This window comes from Lissotriton helveticus, chromosome 9 (assembly GCF_964261635.1).
Source record: "Lissotriton helveticus chromosome 9, aLisHel1.1, whole genome shotgun sequence".
NCBI classification, from domain to species: domain Eukaryota; kingdom Metazoa; phylum Chordata; class Amphibia; order Caudata; family Salamandridae; genus Lissotriton; species Lissotriton helveticus.
This window is the reverse complement of record NC_136070.1, coordinates 631450118-631466833: the sequence shown is the minus strand read 5'-3', so window position 1 is coordinate 631466833 and position 16716 is coordinate 631450118. Positions and strand designations below refer to the sequence as shown.

Sequence of the window (16716 nt, the reverse complement as noted above, 5' to 3'; positions counted from 1 at the left end):
AATGGAGCCGGAACAAGTGAAGATCTTCCTGGGAGCACAGATCAACACCTTACAGGGCAAGGTGTTCCCCAGCGAGAAGAGGGCGAGGGCGCTGGTGAAGGAAACTCGCCTCTACCGGAAGGGACAAGCTCGGACAGTGAGGACGGCGAGCAAGATCATGGGGATGATGGCATCATGCATCCACCTGGTACCGAATGTACGACTCCACATGAGACCCATTCAAGAATGGCTACAGGAGCAATGGTCACAAGCTACAGGCAGTTGGGAGGATCTAGTGGTTGTAACGCACGCAGTGCAGAAGGAGATGACATGGTGGACCATGGAGAACATAGCAAGGGGAAAGCCTCTAACGCCCCCAACGCCAACAGTGACCATCACCACAGACGCATCCCTGAAGGGATGGGGCGCTCACATGGAGGAGCTCAAGGTGAGGGGACTGTGGACACCGACGGATGCCACAAAGCACATCAATTACTTAGAATTGAAGACAATCTTCCTTGCACTGAAGGCCTTTCAAACAAGACTGTACAAGCACAAGGTATTGATACAAACAGACAACACCACTGCGATGTTCTACATCAACAAGCAGGGGGGCACACAGTCCGCACCGCTTTCAACGCTGGCGCAGGAGATATGGAGATGGGCCATCCCTCTCAAGATAGACCTGCTAGCCATACACCTACCAGGGAAGGACAACATACAAGCCGATTGGCTCAGCAGGCAGACATCGGCATCCCACGAGTGGGAGCTCAATGCTCAGGAGACAAGATACCTGTTCGACAGGTGGGGGACACCATCGGTGGACCTGTTTGCCACACGCCAGAATGCAAAATGCCAAAACTTCGCATCCAGGCAGCCCGAGGAGGGGACACTGGGGAATGCCCTATGGATAGATTGGTCAAGGACATTTGCCTACGCCTTTCCCCCGATACCACTGATGCACAGAGTACTGAGCAAGTGCAGAGCGAGCAACATGACACTGATACTGGTCGCACCGCAGTGGGCGAGGCAGACCTGGTACTCGCAGATCATGGAGATGACACAGTGTGCACCCCACAGATTCAGCAGGAGGAAAGATCTACTGTCCATGCAGAACGGAGAGGTACTGCATCCAGAGCCAGAGAGCATGAGCCTAGTAGCGTGGCTCCTGAGGACATAGAGTTCGCACATTTGAGACTACCAGAAAGCACCCTGAGGGTACTTCGGGAGGCACGAAGGCCCAGCACTCGAAAGTGCTACGTTGCGAAATGGAAAAGATTCACAATATGGTGCAGACAGGAAAGACTCCACAATAAGATGAAGAGGGACTCCACAGTGCTAAGGTACCTGACGCACTTACTGGAGAAGAACCTTAGCTCATCCTCGTTAAGAGTTCACTTGGCAGCGATAGTAGCCTACACAAGGGGAGAAACGTGCAGGAGCTTCTTCACATCACAGGTGGTGAAGAGATTCCTAGAAGGAGCGAAAAGGATCGCACCACCCAAGCGGGTGCCGCCACCTGCATGGAACTTGAACACAGTCCTAACGGAACTCATGAAAGAGCCCTTTGAACCACTTCACAAGGCCTCCCTAAAGATGCTAACTATGAAAACAGCCTTCCTGGTTGCGATAACGTCCTTACGCAGAGTAAGCGAGCTTCAAGCGCTGACGCTACAAGAACCATACATACAAATACACAACGATAGAGTTGTGATGAGGACTGACCCACACTTCATGCCGAAGGTGGTATCCAATTTTCACATGAACCAGTCTATACAGATACCGAGTTTTTTCCAAAAACCCACAACCAGCGCAGAGAGAGCTCTGCACACCCTGGACGCCAGAAGGGCAGTCATGCACTACATTGAAAGGACAAAGGGGCACAGGAAAACGAAACAGTTTTTTGTGTCCTTCGCAAACAGCTTCATGGGCAAAGCAGTAACCAAAAGGACCATTGCACGATGGATCGCACAAACAATCCAACTCTGCCACAAACGGGCAGGACAGGAACTGGCTGAGGGGACACGTGCCCACTCCACCAGGAAGAAGGGCGCTACAATAGCCTTCCTGGCTAACACACCCATAGAGGACATATGCCTGGCGGCAACATGGGCTTCGGTGCACACGTTCACGAAGCACTACTGTGTGGACATACAAATGAACAAGGAAGCTCAAGTGGGACAGAAGGTGCTACAGCACATATTCAACACCCAACGCTCATCTTCCACCCAGCCGCCACAGAGATGAGAAACCGCTACAAAATCTATGCACAGCATAGTGAATCCAGAAAGATTCACGCTGCAAAACGAATAGTTTTCTTACCTGTCGGTGTAGTTTTGCAGCTTGAAGATCTTTCTGGATTCACTAGCGAACCCACCCACCTCCGCCAGAAAGATGAGGCTGGAGAGAGAAGAGGTGGTTAACTAAAGAATAGACTTTGAAAATACAAAGCGGTAAATACAAACTAAGAAGAACATTGCCATTACTTCGGAAACGAAAGAAACACGGAAAAAAAGAACCCGAAGATGGCGCCCAAGAGTGGGAGCTTCCGCAGGAAGCATGCCGACGTCACCGGAAATACACCCAAAGGGGGTGTGACGCCGACGCCCACCTGGGCAAAGAGAAAAAAAAAAAAAAAAACAAAGAAAAGACTACGAATCCGGACCCAACCACAAGACCGCGGAATAATGCACAGCATAGTGAATCCAGAAAGATCTTCAAGCTGCAAAACTACACCGACAGGTAAGAAAACTATTCGATCCTGCAGGTAAGAGGGTAGCTGCACAGTCAGTCAACCATTGACAGATAGCCAATTCGATTGGGCTACTTTCTAGGTAAGACCGTGCCAATTGGAGCAAAGGAAAGGGGATTATGAGATCATCTCTGAGGGAAAGCAGATCCATCATTTGCTGTGCACTAGAGGCTGCGGACACTGCTGCAAGAGGGGGGGGGGGCAGCTCCAGCTTCCTAATGTGCAGACATGCCTGGTTCCAAGTCTCCAGGTTTAAGTTGAAAGTCCATCAAAATTTGCTCAACCTGCACTTCAGTGAGCAACATGTGTTCTCAACATAGGTTGGGAAAGATGAAGGAGGTACAAAAACGGCAAAAGCCATGGGTGCCCTTCAAACACCCCTTCCAGCTCCTTTTGCTGCACCTCCTACTGCGGAGGCTCAAAGACCTCATCCCCCCCCAGGCCTCCCCCTTGTGCAAACCGCCACACACCCAACAGTTCACTCCAGAGTCTATTTTGGATGGTCCTGCACAGGCAACAATTGTCTCCCATTCTGAACCTCTGGCTCCTAAACAAATACATCCTTTCAGAGCACTTCCGAACAGAAAGGTAGTATCGCAGGTTCATAGTCCGTGGAAAACACTTCAGTTTAAAGTGCTCCCTTTCAGGGTCACCATTGTCCCAAGGGTATTCACGAAGTACCTTGCGGTGGTAGCTGCTCATCTGCACAGACAGGGCATTCATGTTTTTCCCTATCTGGACATCTGGCTGCTCAAAAGTGCCACTGGTTAAACTTGTTGCGCACACACTCTGCTCACAATCGATCCTTCACCAACTGGGGTTTACCATCAATGCTACAGATTCCCACCTCCTACTTCTCCAGATAGAGCCCTATCTAGGGGCAATCCTCACCTCAGACATTGGAATGGGTTATCCAAATGCTGCCAGGGTACAGTCCTTTCAGGCACTAATCCCTCTTTTTCAACCAGGCCACCAAGTCACGGTTAGAACAGTTCTGCTCCTCCTCAGCATAATAGCCTCTTGTATTGCCATAGAACCCCATGCAGGCCTCGATAAATCATGCAAATGTTACTAGACATGCAGGTGAAATAACTTTAATAATCTACTTGACCTAACTGTTATGTACTTACCCCTTTAACTCGTCTCAGTTTGTGTGATCATTGGCAAATATTTTATTTTACTGTGTCACCTTTTGATTCATTCTCACATATGAGTACACCTTCAAATATCTGAGTTCCGTACTTCTGATGTGCCAAAAAACACCAAAAACTTTGTTTGATTAAATAGATAAACTTTGGCTCCATGTCTAATAAGAATCTGGCCTAAGTATAGGGTATACAGGATCCCTGACTTGTCTCTCAGTTTACGAATAGCATTGCCTTCAGGGCAGGTGCAGGAGTGTTTCTCAGTTCATGTTTAAGCACACACTTTTATTTAATATATTACTAAAGCGTGATGCGGTGGTGCACTGTCATTTACAGACAGTACATTTCCAAGAAATGGCCAAATATCATCGCACTACTGGACAGCTTTATTGATATAAATACTTAGTGTATCAACAATCTGTGAAATTTGGGTTTCAGAAAATATATTTATCATTTTGCACATTACCAAGTAAAGTGTTCTGATTTGCTTTTCATCCCAGTAAAATATATTTTTCATCACAGTGAAGTACAAAAAATAGGCTTTCACAACTACTGAAATATATTATGAAATGTTTGTTTAGTTGACTTATTAGCTATTTAAATGTGTTAGGAAAAACCTGACACCTACATCCTTTCATTTCACACTTTGTACAGCAGGTCAGACAGTTCACTTTACAAAATCCTGAAACTCTGGTGAAGGAAAAGTAATTGTAAACTTACTTCTGACCTCTGTCTTCTGAACACTGAGCAAATGTGATAATCGTGTCAATTCTCAGGCACCTATCCTTATATTTATTAAAATACAATATATATCGCAAAAAGGCTCAATGCACGTAATTTTTTATATATACAATTATCAAAACGTTTATTAATGGACTCCACAATATATCATCTCACTATACGTATACAAAAGATACCTTTTGTCATTCAGTCATACCACTCATAACCCATACTATTCATAATGTGTTGCAACTGTGAGACATCTCTATTTGTTCATTCCAATCTTTTTGATACATATGATATCCAGAAAGCAAAAGTCTGATTGCATACGACTTTAACGGTTTTGATACATACATTGCAGGTAACAATATAAACAGTCAATCATAAATACAGGTCTTATTTCTTTAATTCTTTAATACTCTCCAATGGTCAGAGTATAGTAGATCCTCCAGTTTTCTTCATTTATCTAATATGTTCTATGTGTGAGAGGTACTCCATTGATCTCCTTGTCTCTACGCGCGTTTTGGCTGAAAAAGCCTTCCTCTCGAGAACCATGTAGTAAAAAACGGAGTCTTAGAGGTTATCATAATTCCAGTCCTGCAGTTGAGAAATCGCCTACTTTACGTTGTAGGAATTCCAATGTTGTTCATTGATAAGAGATAGAAGATTAGCTTTAGGCATTTGAATAAGGATACTTCAAATTTATCTTGCTTAATTATACTTCTGGAGGTGATGGCCTCATTCCAGTATTTGCAGGGTTAGCTCATGGCTATACCCTGTTCTGAGTCCAGTCCTCTGGAACAGTGGAGCTGTATCGCTCAGCGCCGGTTTCGCCAAAGAATAACAAACAGAGCAAATGTGGCAAGATAAAAACCAGATTTTAAGGCATCTTTATTGCGCCTTCACTTTCTGACTGAACAGAACATATGTTCTTTGGGGAAACAACCATCACAATGCAGGAATAACAACGCAATACCATTACAATGAAACTTTTACAACGCAAGATCCTTTACAACGCATGCCATTACAACGCAGATGCTATTACAACGCATGCCATTACAACATAAGTATGGGTAAGTATTCTATTTAATTTATTTAATTGAATTATTTTTTTTATTAATTTGAATTTGAATTTTTAAAATTGTTACCCCTACATTATCCAGCAATTACTCTACAGATGCACCCAGTACTTACCATACAGATGCACCCCACTTGACTTAGAATAGTAATTATTATCCCTACACTATCCAGCACTTACCCTAGTGATGCACCCCCCCTGGAGTTAGAATAGTAATTATTACTCCTACAGTATCCAGCACTTACCCTACAGATGCACCCCCCTGGAGTGAGAATAGTAATTATTACGCCTACACTAACCAGCACGTTCGAGGCATATGAGCTGCAGATTGCACACTGTGCATAGATCGCCACCTAGTTTTGGGCCCGGATGTTTGCAGTTTGTTGTTGTCATGAAAAGTTCTTTGGAAGTCACGAGATAGGTGACTCCTCTTTAGGATCATATTGCGCATCGGCATCGGCTCCATCCACAGAATGTTTTTTTCCACCATCAGGCTCGGATGTGTTTCCTGCGCTCCAGTTTGGAACCGATTTTCCTTCGACGCGCAATCCTCACCCAGTTCGACTGTATTGTTTCGTTCGCGCTACATCGACGCAATTCTCTACCACTTCGAAGGCTTCGATTCCAGTCGTCGCCGAAGGCCTTCCGGCCTACCTAGGCCTTGCTTTCTGGCTCATGGAAACAACGCCATTCAAGAAGTGTCCTCAATGTGGGTGGAAGTTTCCCCACACTGACCTACATGAGGTGTGCAACCTTTGCCTTTCACAGGAGCACAAGGCCAAAGACTGTTCGGCATGTGCCTCATTCCGCTCCAAGAAAACCATTCGGGACCGACGAGCCCGGAGAACTATGGCTCGCTCGTCCGCTTCGATCCCCGACGACATCTTCGAAGAGGGCGTCGACGTGCCAGAACACCAGCACGCCGAAGAGAGTATCGGATCCTCCGATGCCGAAGAAGTCTAGGACATCACTCCAGCTCAACGGGTCGTAAGTAAGACCGTCGACCCCCAACCCTTTCTCGACATCCTATGTACCTATGCCAATGTACGGTGGTCTCGACACTAGTCGAGACCACCGTACATAGGCAAATGGTCAGAACAATGGAAATCAGGTGCGCCCGCTCCCTCTCTGATACGGAGAACAGAAAAGGGATAGAAAACAAAACCCCACGAACCACACAAATTCCCTGTGCCCCAGTCTTTCCCGTAACGTTACCTACCTCCCTCCCTCCAACCCCATCGCCCGATTCACGCACCAGAGTTACGGCGGCACTTGGGCGTCCTCCGGGGGTGCCCACCAATCCTCAGACCAGGTCTCGGCCTCGCCGTCGGCAGCCTCGTCTTCCTCTGCTTCGGTGAGGTCGTTGTCCTCGGGTTGGTCTTCGTTACCGCTGGTCCTCCTCGTGTCTCTGGCGTCGTCCTCCTGATTGCTGGCGTCTTCTGGGTTTTTTTCTTCGTGGGCCAGGTCCGCCTTTCTACCGGCCTTTCTACTGGCCCTTCTACCGGCCCAGGTCGTGTCCCATTGGTTGTTGCTTTCCCCTGGACGTCCCTGCAGGGAAAAGGATTCCGGGTTAGTTTACCCTATATGGTCCGGGCCAAGGGACGGCAGTTCCTTTGTAAAACTCCGACGGGGGCTGATTACTGGGGTAAAGATAGGCTCCTCCTCACAACCACCTTCGCCTGTGTGGAATTTAAACGTTGTTCTCACACGGTTAATGGGACCTCCCTTTGAACCTTTACACAGATGTGATTTACACTTTTTTACATGGAAAGTTGCTTTCCTAGTAGCTATTACTTCTCTGCTGAGAGTTAGTGAACTACAACCACTAACCATCCAAGAACCCTTCTTGCAAATGCATCAAAATAAGGTAGTTCTACGTACTAATCCAAAATTCCTGCCCAAAGTCATTTCTCCATTCCATCTCAATCAATGTGTGGAACTGCCTGTTTTCTTCTCGCAACCACAGTCAGTAGCAGAAAGAGCTCTTCACACATTAGATGTCAAAAGAACACTGCTATACTACATAGAAAGGACACAACCTTTTTGTAAGACAAGACAACTTTTTGTGTCTTTCTCACCACCACACAAGGGTAATCCCATTTCAAAATCTGGGATAGCTAGATGGATTGTCAAATGCATACAGATTTGTTACCACAAAGCTAAACGTATGTTATCTGTTCCTCCTAAAGCCCACTCTACAAGAAAAATAGGGGCTTCAATGGCATTTTTAGGGAACATTCCCCTAGATGACACCTGCAGAGCAGCTACATGGTCTACACCGCACACATTCACAAAACACTATTGTGTAGATGTGCAAACAAAACAACAAGTAATGTGGGCCAGGCTGTTCTCAAAACATTATTCCAAACTACTGCAACAGATAGGGGTGGTTGCCACTAAGAGTGGGTACTGCTATACAATCTATGCACAGTGTGCAATCTGCAGCTCATATGCCTCGAACGGAAAATGCTAATTACCAGTATGCATCTGTTCTTGGAATGTAGAACTGCAGAGTTGCACACGCACACCCGCCTTCCCGGCTACCCTTGTCTGTTCCAGTATTCTCTTAATTAAATACAAATTACATGGGCATCCTTCCTTTTCTTGCAAAGCTCCATCATTTCCCTAATGGCGAAAGAAATTCTGGGGATGGAGCCGATGCTCATGCGCAATATGGTCCTAAAGAGAAGTCTCCTATCGCGTGACTTCCAAATAACTTTTCAGGACAACAACAAACTGCAAACATCCGGGCCCAACACTAGGTGGCGATCTATGCACAGTGTGCAACTCTGCAGCTCTACATGCCAAGAACAGATGCATACTGGTAAGTAGCAATTTCCTTATTCTACAGAGGCACCCTACTTGAGTTAGAATAGTAATTAGTACCCCATACACTATCCAGCACTTACACTACAGATGCATCAAACTGGAGTTAGAATAGTAATTATTACTCCTACAGTATCCAGCACTTACCCTACAGATGCACCCCCCTGGAGTTAGAATAGTAATTATTACTCCTACACTAACCAGCACTTACCCAAAAGAAGCACCCCCATGGAGTTAGAATAGTAATTATTACCCCTACACTATCCAGCACTTACCCTACAGATGCACCCCCCTGGAGTTAGAATAGTAAATATTACTCCTACAGTATCCAGCACTTACCCTACAGATGCACCCCCTTGGAGTTAGAATAGTAATTATTACTCCTACCCTATCCAGCACTTACAATACAGATGCACCCCCCTGGAGTTAGAATGGTAATTATTACCCATTATCTATCCAGCACTTACCCAAAAGATGACCTCGACCTTGTTCAAGGGCCGAGTCACTCCCATTGCCACCAGCTGCTCCTTCTGATCGCGCTCGATTCGAGCCCCCTGAGCCTCGCCAGCGCTCTGCTTGTGGGTTTGATTATTTCTCATTGCCTGTTCTACAACTGTTGTTACTTTTGCCATTTTCGTGTTTCTGTTAAATTTACCGCCACAGCCCTCCGCCACCCCCCTCCACCCCCCCATCTTGCCTTCTGTGCCACTCGCTTCCCGCCGCTTCCTCGTGGCCACTCCCCTCGCCGCCCCGCTCCCGCCTCCCAGCCGCGCCTCCTCCCACCGCTTAAATGGCCTCCGCCGCCCGGACGCGCCGATTGTGCGCCGAAGGCACGCCAAAGGCAAGCCCGTCTGCGCCCATCCGCGCCTGGACCGCGCCCAGCGCCAGAACCCCTGGACCCCGAAGCCGCCACAACACCAGACTGCACTACGACCCCAGCACCCTCCACACACTCAACACCGGACAAGACCACTCCTGCTACCGGGCCACCCCTAAGCACACCCAAGGGCCCTTCACCTGCCGGAACTGCAGCTTCACCAGCATCCGGCCCGCCAAACCATCAACCAGAGAACCCAACCACCTCGGGTGCATCCTCCTCAACACCCGCTCCGCTCGCAAACACGCCATCGAACTCTGTGACCTCCTAGACTCAACCACCCCTGACGTCGCCTTCCTGAACGCCACCTCGGCACCAGACATCGCCATAGCCATCCCCGAGGGCTACAAGATCTCCCGCAGAGACCGCACCAACGGAGTGGGAGGGGGAATCGCCATCGTCCACAACGACACCTGAGAGTCTCAACCAACATTGACGACACCCTCACCGCCGCCGAGCACATGCACTTCCAGATCCACACCGACCCTTACACCACCCTCAGAGGAACACTCGTCTACAGACCACCCGGACCTCGACCACAGTTCAGCGACGCCCCCAACGACCTCATCAGCACCCACGCCCCCACCTCCACGGACTACATCCTCCTTGGGGACCTGAACTTCCACCTTGAGAACAACAACCTCGCCAACCTCGGACTCAAACAGCTTGGGACGGCACCCACCCACGCCGCTAGACACACACTGGACCCCATCTTCTCCGCAAGCCCCCACGTCGCCTTCAACCACACCACCGAAACCCACTGGACCGACCACAGATGCGTTCACTTCACCTTCAAGAAACCCACCACACACCACCACACCCAACAGCTGCCACGCCGCTGCTGGGGCAAGGTCACCAAGGACCAACTGATCACCACCCTCGCCCTGAGACCACCCACTGACCCCGACACCGCCGCCATCAACCTCAAACAGTGGATCAGCGACTGCACCGACACCCTCGCCCCACTCAAGACCTCCGCTACCAACCACACCAACGAGAAAGCCGCATGGTTCACCGAAGACCTTCGGACCTCCAAGCGCTCCTGTCGGAAGCTGGAGAAGAGATGGCTCCACAACCGAACTCCAGACAGCTACACAGCCCACAAGAACGCCACCCGCAGACACCCCCATCTTATCAGGACCGCCAAGAGGACCGCCTTCAAGGACCGCCTAGACAACAACGCACACAACACCAAAGAGCTCTTCAGCATCGTGAAAGAACTCTCCAACCCCAGCTCCAACACCAACGACATTCCCCCATCGCAAGACCTGTGCGACTCACTGGCCACCTTCTTTCACCACAAGATCACCGACATCCACGACAGCTTCAACTCTGACTCCCCCACACCCACTGCCGAGGCCACCACCCCTGCGACCTCCACCCACACAGGTCGGTTGACTGCATGGTCCAACGTCCGCGACGAAGACACCATCAAGACCATGAACTCCATCCACTCCGGATCCCCATCTGACCCATGCCCCCACCACGTCTTCAACAAAGCCAGCACAGCCATCGCACCCCATCTCCGGAAAAGAATCAACAGCTCCTTCGAGACAGAAACCTTCCTGGAGAGCTGGAAGCACGCCAAGATCAATGCCCTACTGAAGAAACCCAAGGCGGACCCCAAGGCCTCAAGAACTTCCGGCCCATCTCCCTGCTCCCTTTCCCGGCAAAAATCACGGAGAAGATTGTCAACAGACAGCTGACCCGCTACCTCGAAGACTACAACTTCCTGGACCCATCCTAGTCCGGCTTCCGCAACAACCACAGCACCGTGACCGCCCGCATCGCCGCCACTGATGAAATCAGGATCCTGATGGACAAAGGAGAAAGTCACCCTCATCCTTCTGGACCTATCAGCAGCCTTCGACACGGTCTGTCACCACACGCTAACAGCACGCCTCCATAACGCCGGAATCCAAGTGAAGGCCCTGGCCTGGACCCCATCCTTCCTCTCCGGCAGAACCCAGAGCGTCCGCCTCCCACCCTTCTGCTCCAAGACCACCGAGATCATCTGCAGCGTCCCACAAGGATCTTCCCTCAGCCCGACGCTATTCAATATCTACATGGCACCACTTGCCCTCGTCGCACGACAACATATCCTCAACATCATCTCCTACGCCGAGCCACCCAGCTGATCATATCCCTCACCGAAGACCCCCACACCGCCAAAACCAACCTCTACAGAGGAATGAAGGCCGTCGCAGAATGGATGAAGGACAGCAGGCTGAAGCTGAACTCAGACAAGACGGAGGTCCTCATCCTCGGCCCCACTCCATCAGCCTGGGACGACTCCTGGTGGCCAACAGCGCTAGGAACAGCCCCAGAACCCACCGACCACGCACGCAACCTGGGGATCATCCTCGACTCTGCCCTCTCCATGACCAAACAAGTCAACGCCGTCTCCGCGTCCTGCTTCAACACCCTCCGAATGCTCCGCAGAATCTTCAAATGGATCCCCTCCGACACGAGGAAAACCCTCACCCAGGCCCTTGTCACCAGCAGACTGGACTACGGGAACGCCCTCTACGCAGGAACAACCAAGCTCCTGAGAAGGCTGCAACGCATCTAGAACGCCTCGGCACGACTGATCCTCGACGTCCCCCGACACAGCCACATCACATCCCACCTGAGAGGCCTGCACTGACTCCCGTCAACAAGAGGATCACCTTCAAACTCCTCATCTACGCACACAAAGCCCTACTCAACGCCGGACCAGCATACCTCAACGACCGATTCAGCGTCCACACCCCCACCCGCAGCCCCCGCTCTGCCAGCCTTGCCCTCGCCACAGTTCCTCGTATCCGGAAAACAACCGGCGGCGGCAGATCCTTCTCTTACCTCGCCGCCAAAACCTGGAACACCCGCCCTAGCAATCTACGACAGACCCAAGACCTGCTGGCTTTCAGAAGACTTCTCAAGACCTGGCTCTTCGATCAGTAGCAGCCCCCCCCCAGCACCTTGAGACCCTCACGGGTAAGTAGCGCGCTTTACAAATGTACTGATTGATTGATTGGAGTTAGAAAAGTAATTAGTACCCCTACACTATTCATCATTTACACTACAGATGCATCAAACTGGAGTTAGAATAGTAATTATTATTCCTACAGTATCCAGCACTTACCCTACAGATGCATCCCCCTGGAGTTAGAATAGTAAATATTACTCCTACACTAACAAGCACTTACCCTACAGATGCACCTCCATGGAGTTAGAATAGTAATTATTAACCCTACACTATCCAGCACTTACCCTACAGATGCACCTCCATGGAGTTAGAATAGTAATTATTAACCCTACACTATCCAGCACTTACCCTACAGATGCTCCCCACTGGAATTAAAATAGTAATTATTACCCCTACACTAACCAGCACTTAGACTACAGATGCACCCCCCTGGAGTGATAATAGTAATTATTACCACTACACTATCCAGCGCTTTCACTACAGATGCACCCCCATGGAGTTAGAATAGTAATTATTTTATTACCCATGCACTATCCAGCACTAACCCTACAGATGCACCCTCCCTGGAGTAAGAAACCCACACTATCCAGGACTTACCCTTAAAATTTTAATTAATTTAAAATATTCTAATAAAATACATTTTAATTTATTTACAAAAAATATCTTTTTTTATAAATAAAAAAAATTGTTTGAGGCATTAAAGCATTTTAAAATATAATTTTAAAAATATAACATTTATTTAAAAAATTTGAAATATTAATTAAAATTAGCATGCTTTTTTAAACAAATTTTCATTACAATTTGTTATAGTAATTTTAACACAGATTTTTTTTTTAATAAATTATACTTTTAAGTTAATTATTTAAAAAAAGGATGAGGATACTTTTCCCCACGCTTTTACATTGATGTGAATGGGGAAACAAAGTCCTTCTTTTATTTCTATAGTTCTTAAGGAGATTGCCGCGTCTATGATATTCAAAATCATTTGGAGAGGATCGCAGGAGTGAATACAAGCCTGATGGAGCAGCTAAAAGGTAAGAACATTTTATTAATCCAAATTACACAGTATTTAAAGTAGTAGTTATATTTTAATATATTACTAAAAAAAGATTAATAAAAATGCGAGTGTTTCTTTTTTTTTTAACTCCTTGGAATTACCGCCGCAGCGCTGGGGGGGAGGGGGGCACGCTAGGCGCCGGCATGCTGGTGACGGAACCACTCCGTCACCAGCCCCTGGTGGGCTGTGCTAATGACGGAGTGGTTCCGTCATGGCCCCGCCCGCATAATAGAACGCACCGCGCAGGTGCGAAATCAGCGCAGGCGCGGCGGTCGGCCGTGACGGAACCACTCCGTCATTAGCACAGCCCACCCGTGGCTGGTGACGGAGTGGTTCCGTCACCAGCATAGTAGGGGTTAATAATATTTTTATAAAAAAATATGTATTTTTTATATCTTTATAATGTATTCAAAATGTACAAAATGCGTTAATTTGATGAAAATACACTTTAATAGTATGTTAAACATTAGAAAGAAAGAAATTGTCCGTTTTCATATTTTGTTGCTCCAGATGACGTTTACACGTAAACGTGATACTTGAAGGCAGCCATTTTGAGGAGCGTCGCCGGACAGAGCACAAGCTTGGGAGACCTGCTCTCAGGTAAGAAACGTTATAAACTTAAATACAATAGTGCTTGAGTGACTTTTATTGCAAGGAGAGATGAGGTAGGTTTTTACATCTCATTAATGTGTTTAATTTGATTTATCGTAAGATGTTACCAACCATGTTGATAGTGTATGCCCAGGTCGGGTCACGTGTTTATCTTTTAAAAATGTTTGAGTTTAAATATTAGGATCTAGAAAGGATATCTAATTGTAAATAATGTTATTTGTTTAAAAAAAATGCAAAAAGTACTTTAATTTATAAATGCGCTGAAAGAAATGTTCGATTTTCGTCATATGGATTTATTTTGGGTTTCAGGATGGACATTGAGGATTTTTCAAGGAAGACTTCAATGCTTTTTGGGAATTTTATTTTGTTTTTTTGGATTGCGGAATCGGAAGGTTTGGATTTTTGAATAAAAATTGGAGAAGGTTAATTATCTGGGAAGTTTCGGATTAAAAACGTGGGAGCAGGAGAAGAATTACTTATGGATTGGCTCTTTTGAAATCAACATTTTTCTTTTTGTTGGATTTTTTTGTATGCTTTAATTTTGTTCATACAATGTCTTGAACGGACCATGAATTTTTGGAAATGTCTTCGTTGTATCGAGAAAAAAAAAGGACATTATAGAATACTTACTTTTTGCAAAAAAACATCCTTATGGAAAATGGGTTGTTTAAAACAACATTTTTTGGGGGGATTTGCGCATGTGTACTTTTTTTGGGGGGAAAAAAAGTAAATCCTGGATTCCATTATTTGGATTGGAAAGTTAAACACATCTAAGGTAAGGTGACCCGACTTACAAATTTTATATATGTTTAAAAAATGCCAATTTTAACAAGATGTACATTTTAGGGCAAAACAGGAAAGTAAAAGTGAGTGTGTATTAGTAATGTAGAATGTATGCAACATTATCCAGGTAGTCTGAAGCCAGACGCAACGGAAATTGTTGTAAAGTTGCCAATAGTCTTTCTGACATTTTAGATTTTTTGCTAATACGTGGCTTTAGACTACCTGTTAATGCTTGTGACATTCTCATTTCTTGGAAACTTTGCTGCTTCCTCAAAGTTTCCAAAAAATTATAAAAGTTAGGGTCAGCTTTGCCAATTGTATGGTTGAAGAAGTTGTGCCATCCCTCTATGGCATTGTTTGTCTTTGCTCCTCCTTCTAAGCAGCTCGAGTAGCAGTTCCACCACTCCACATGGAAACGTGGCTTCCTCCTGCGACCCGACCTGCTTAGATGCCCAATCCATGCGTCTTCAAAATAATTTAGTAAGGGTGCCAATTTTTCTTAGTTTGTTGAAAAATAGTCAGATTCTGTAATTGCAGTGTAGTACTTGTCTACACTATCAGGAAGAACAAAGCAAAGTGCAGTTAGTTTTTCTAGTTCGAATTGCAGTTTGCTATCTGATACGTAATCCACAACTAAGGATGTTTTTTGTATCTTATGCCAAAATGCCTGGGAAAAGTGGAAAAAACATCCTTGAATTAGGGTATCCACGTACGTTTTGGAAGTAACATTAATCATTGCAAATTCAAAGTCAATAATTTTCCTAGGACTTTTGTTGGGTGTTTTGGATTTTATCACTGTTAAAAGTTCAGTGTAAGTTGTGGTTTGTTTATCAGGTAGCAAACTGTATACCAAGGGAACTACTGTATTGTTCATTTTAGCATGAATGGTGTATATTTGGGTGAATGGATGGGGCGTGCTTTTAAACGTCCCATCCATCATCCAAACATCACTATTCTCCAACTTAACTAGATTACGTGGTGTGCTAAAAATGAGGATTCTTTTCAGAGGGTTTTGGTTGTCATGCAGTAAAAAAGTTTCATTAGAAATAGAAAGAGAGAGTTCAGGAGGAATAAGTATGTCAGAGAAGGTTTGTGGTGTAACTCTTTGTGGGTTACTTGCCTGTTTTTTGCGTTGTATAATACGTCTCAGATTGGGTATAATGAGCATACTGCTGGCAACATGAGTTGGGACGTGTTGTGCAACCTCCCTCAAAATAGAACCACAGGAGTCATTGGAGGTGCTTGCAATTTCCTTCATTTCATTAATTGTTTTTCTAACCTCAATCACCATTGCAGAGGCAGAGTGGTTATGGTCTGTGGTTTTTAAAACAGAGTCACCCAGTGTAACCGCTCTGCCTGTGCAATGGTTTGAGTAGTATTGCACACACCTCCAATGACACATTGGTTCTGTTAGTCTCTCCTTGCAATCAATGTACCCTGCATTCTTGAGGAGCCAGTTTCCCTTGTTTGAGGTTATATAATTTGCTTTCTTATTTGAAGACATTATCTGAAATGTAAAGAAAAAGAAAAAAAATGTAAGTTATTAAATATATTATCAGTTTAGATGAGCATTATCGTCCAATTTTAAAGACTTTTTAACCACTTCCGCGCTCATGACGAGCTGAGCTCGTCATGAGCGACGACACTCGTATGCTCATGACGAGCTGAGCTCGTCATGTAACGCGTCTTTTTTTTAAAACTCAGCGCGCAGCGGGAAAACCGCTAGCGCGCATGCGGTTAAAGAACATTTTTGATTGTCAGTTTTTATTGGGAAAAGTATATCTGTTATATTATGTCACTTTTATTTGTTGCATTATAAATACATTATAAAACATTTTATCTGCCTGTTGAAAAAATGTTTTATTCGTTTTTTTAGTTGCAAATACCTTTTGAATTGGTTGGCTTTGCTTCACGTTGAG

At 46.2% G+C, this 16716-nt stretch overlaps 1 protein-coding gene and 1 long non-coding RNA gene across 2 annotated transcripts in view; both read left to right on the top strand.

Annotated features, from left to right (window-relative positions):
* The window catches only part of SART1 (spliceosome associated factor 1, recruiter of U4/U6.U5 tri-snRNP), a 414579-nt gene that overhangs the window by 293070 nt on the left and 104793 nt on the right, over positions 1–16716 (top strand). The window lies entirely within an intron of this gene.
* LOC144781718 (uncharacterized) lies at positions 13287–14447 on the top strand. Its single transcript, XR_013601056.1, has 3 exons — positions 13287–13379; positions 13913–14002; positions 14324–14447. It is a non-coding gene; the product is annotated as an uncharacterized LOC144781718 (long non-coding RNA).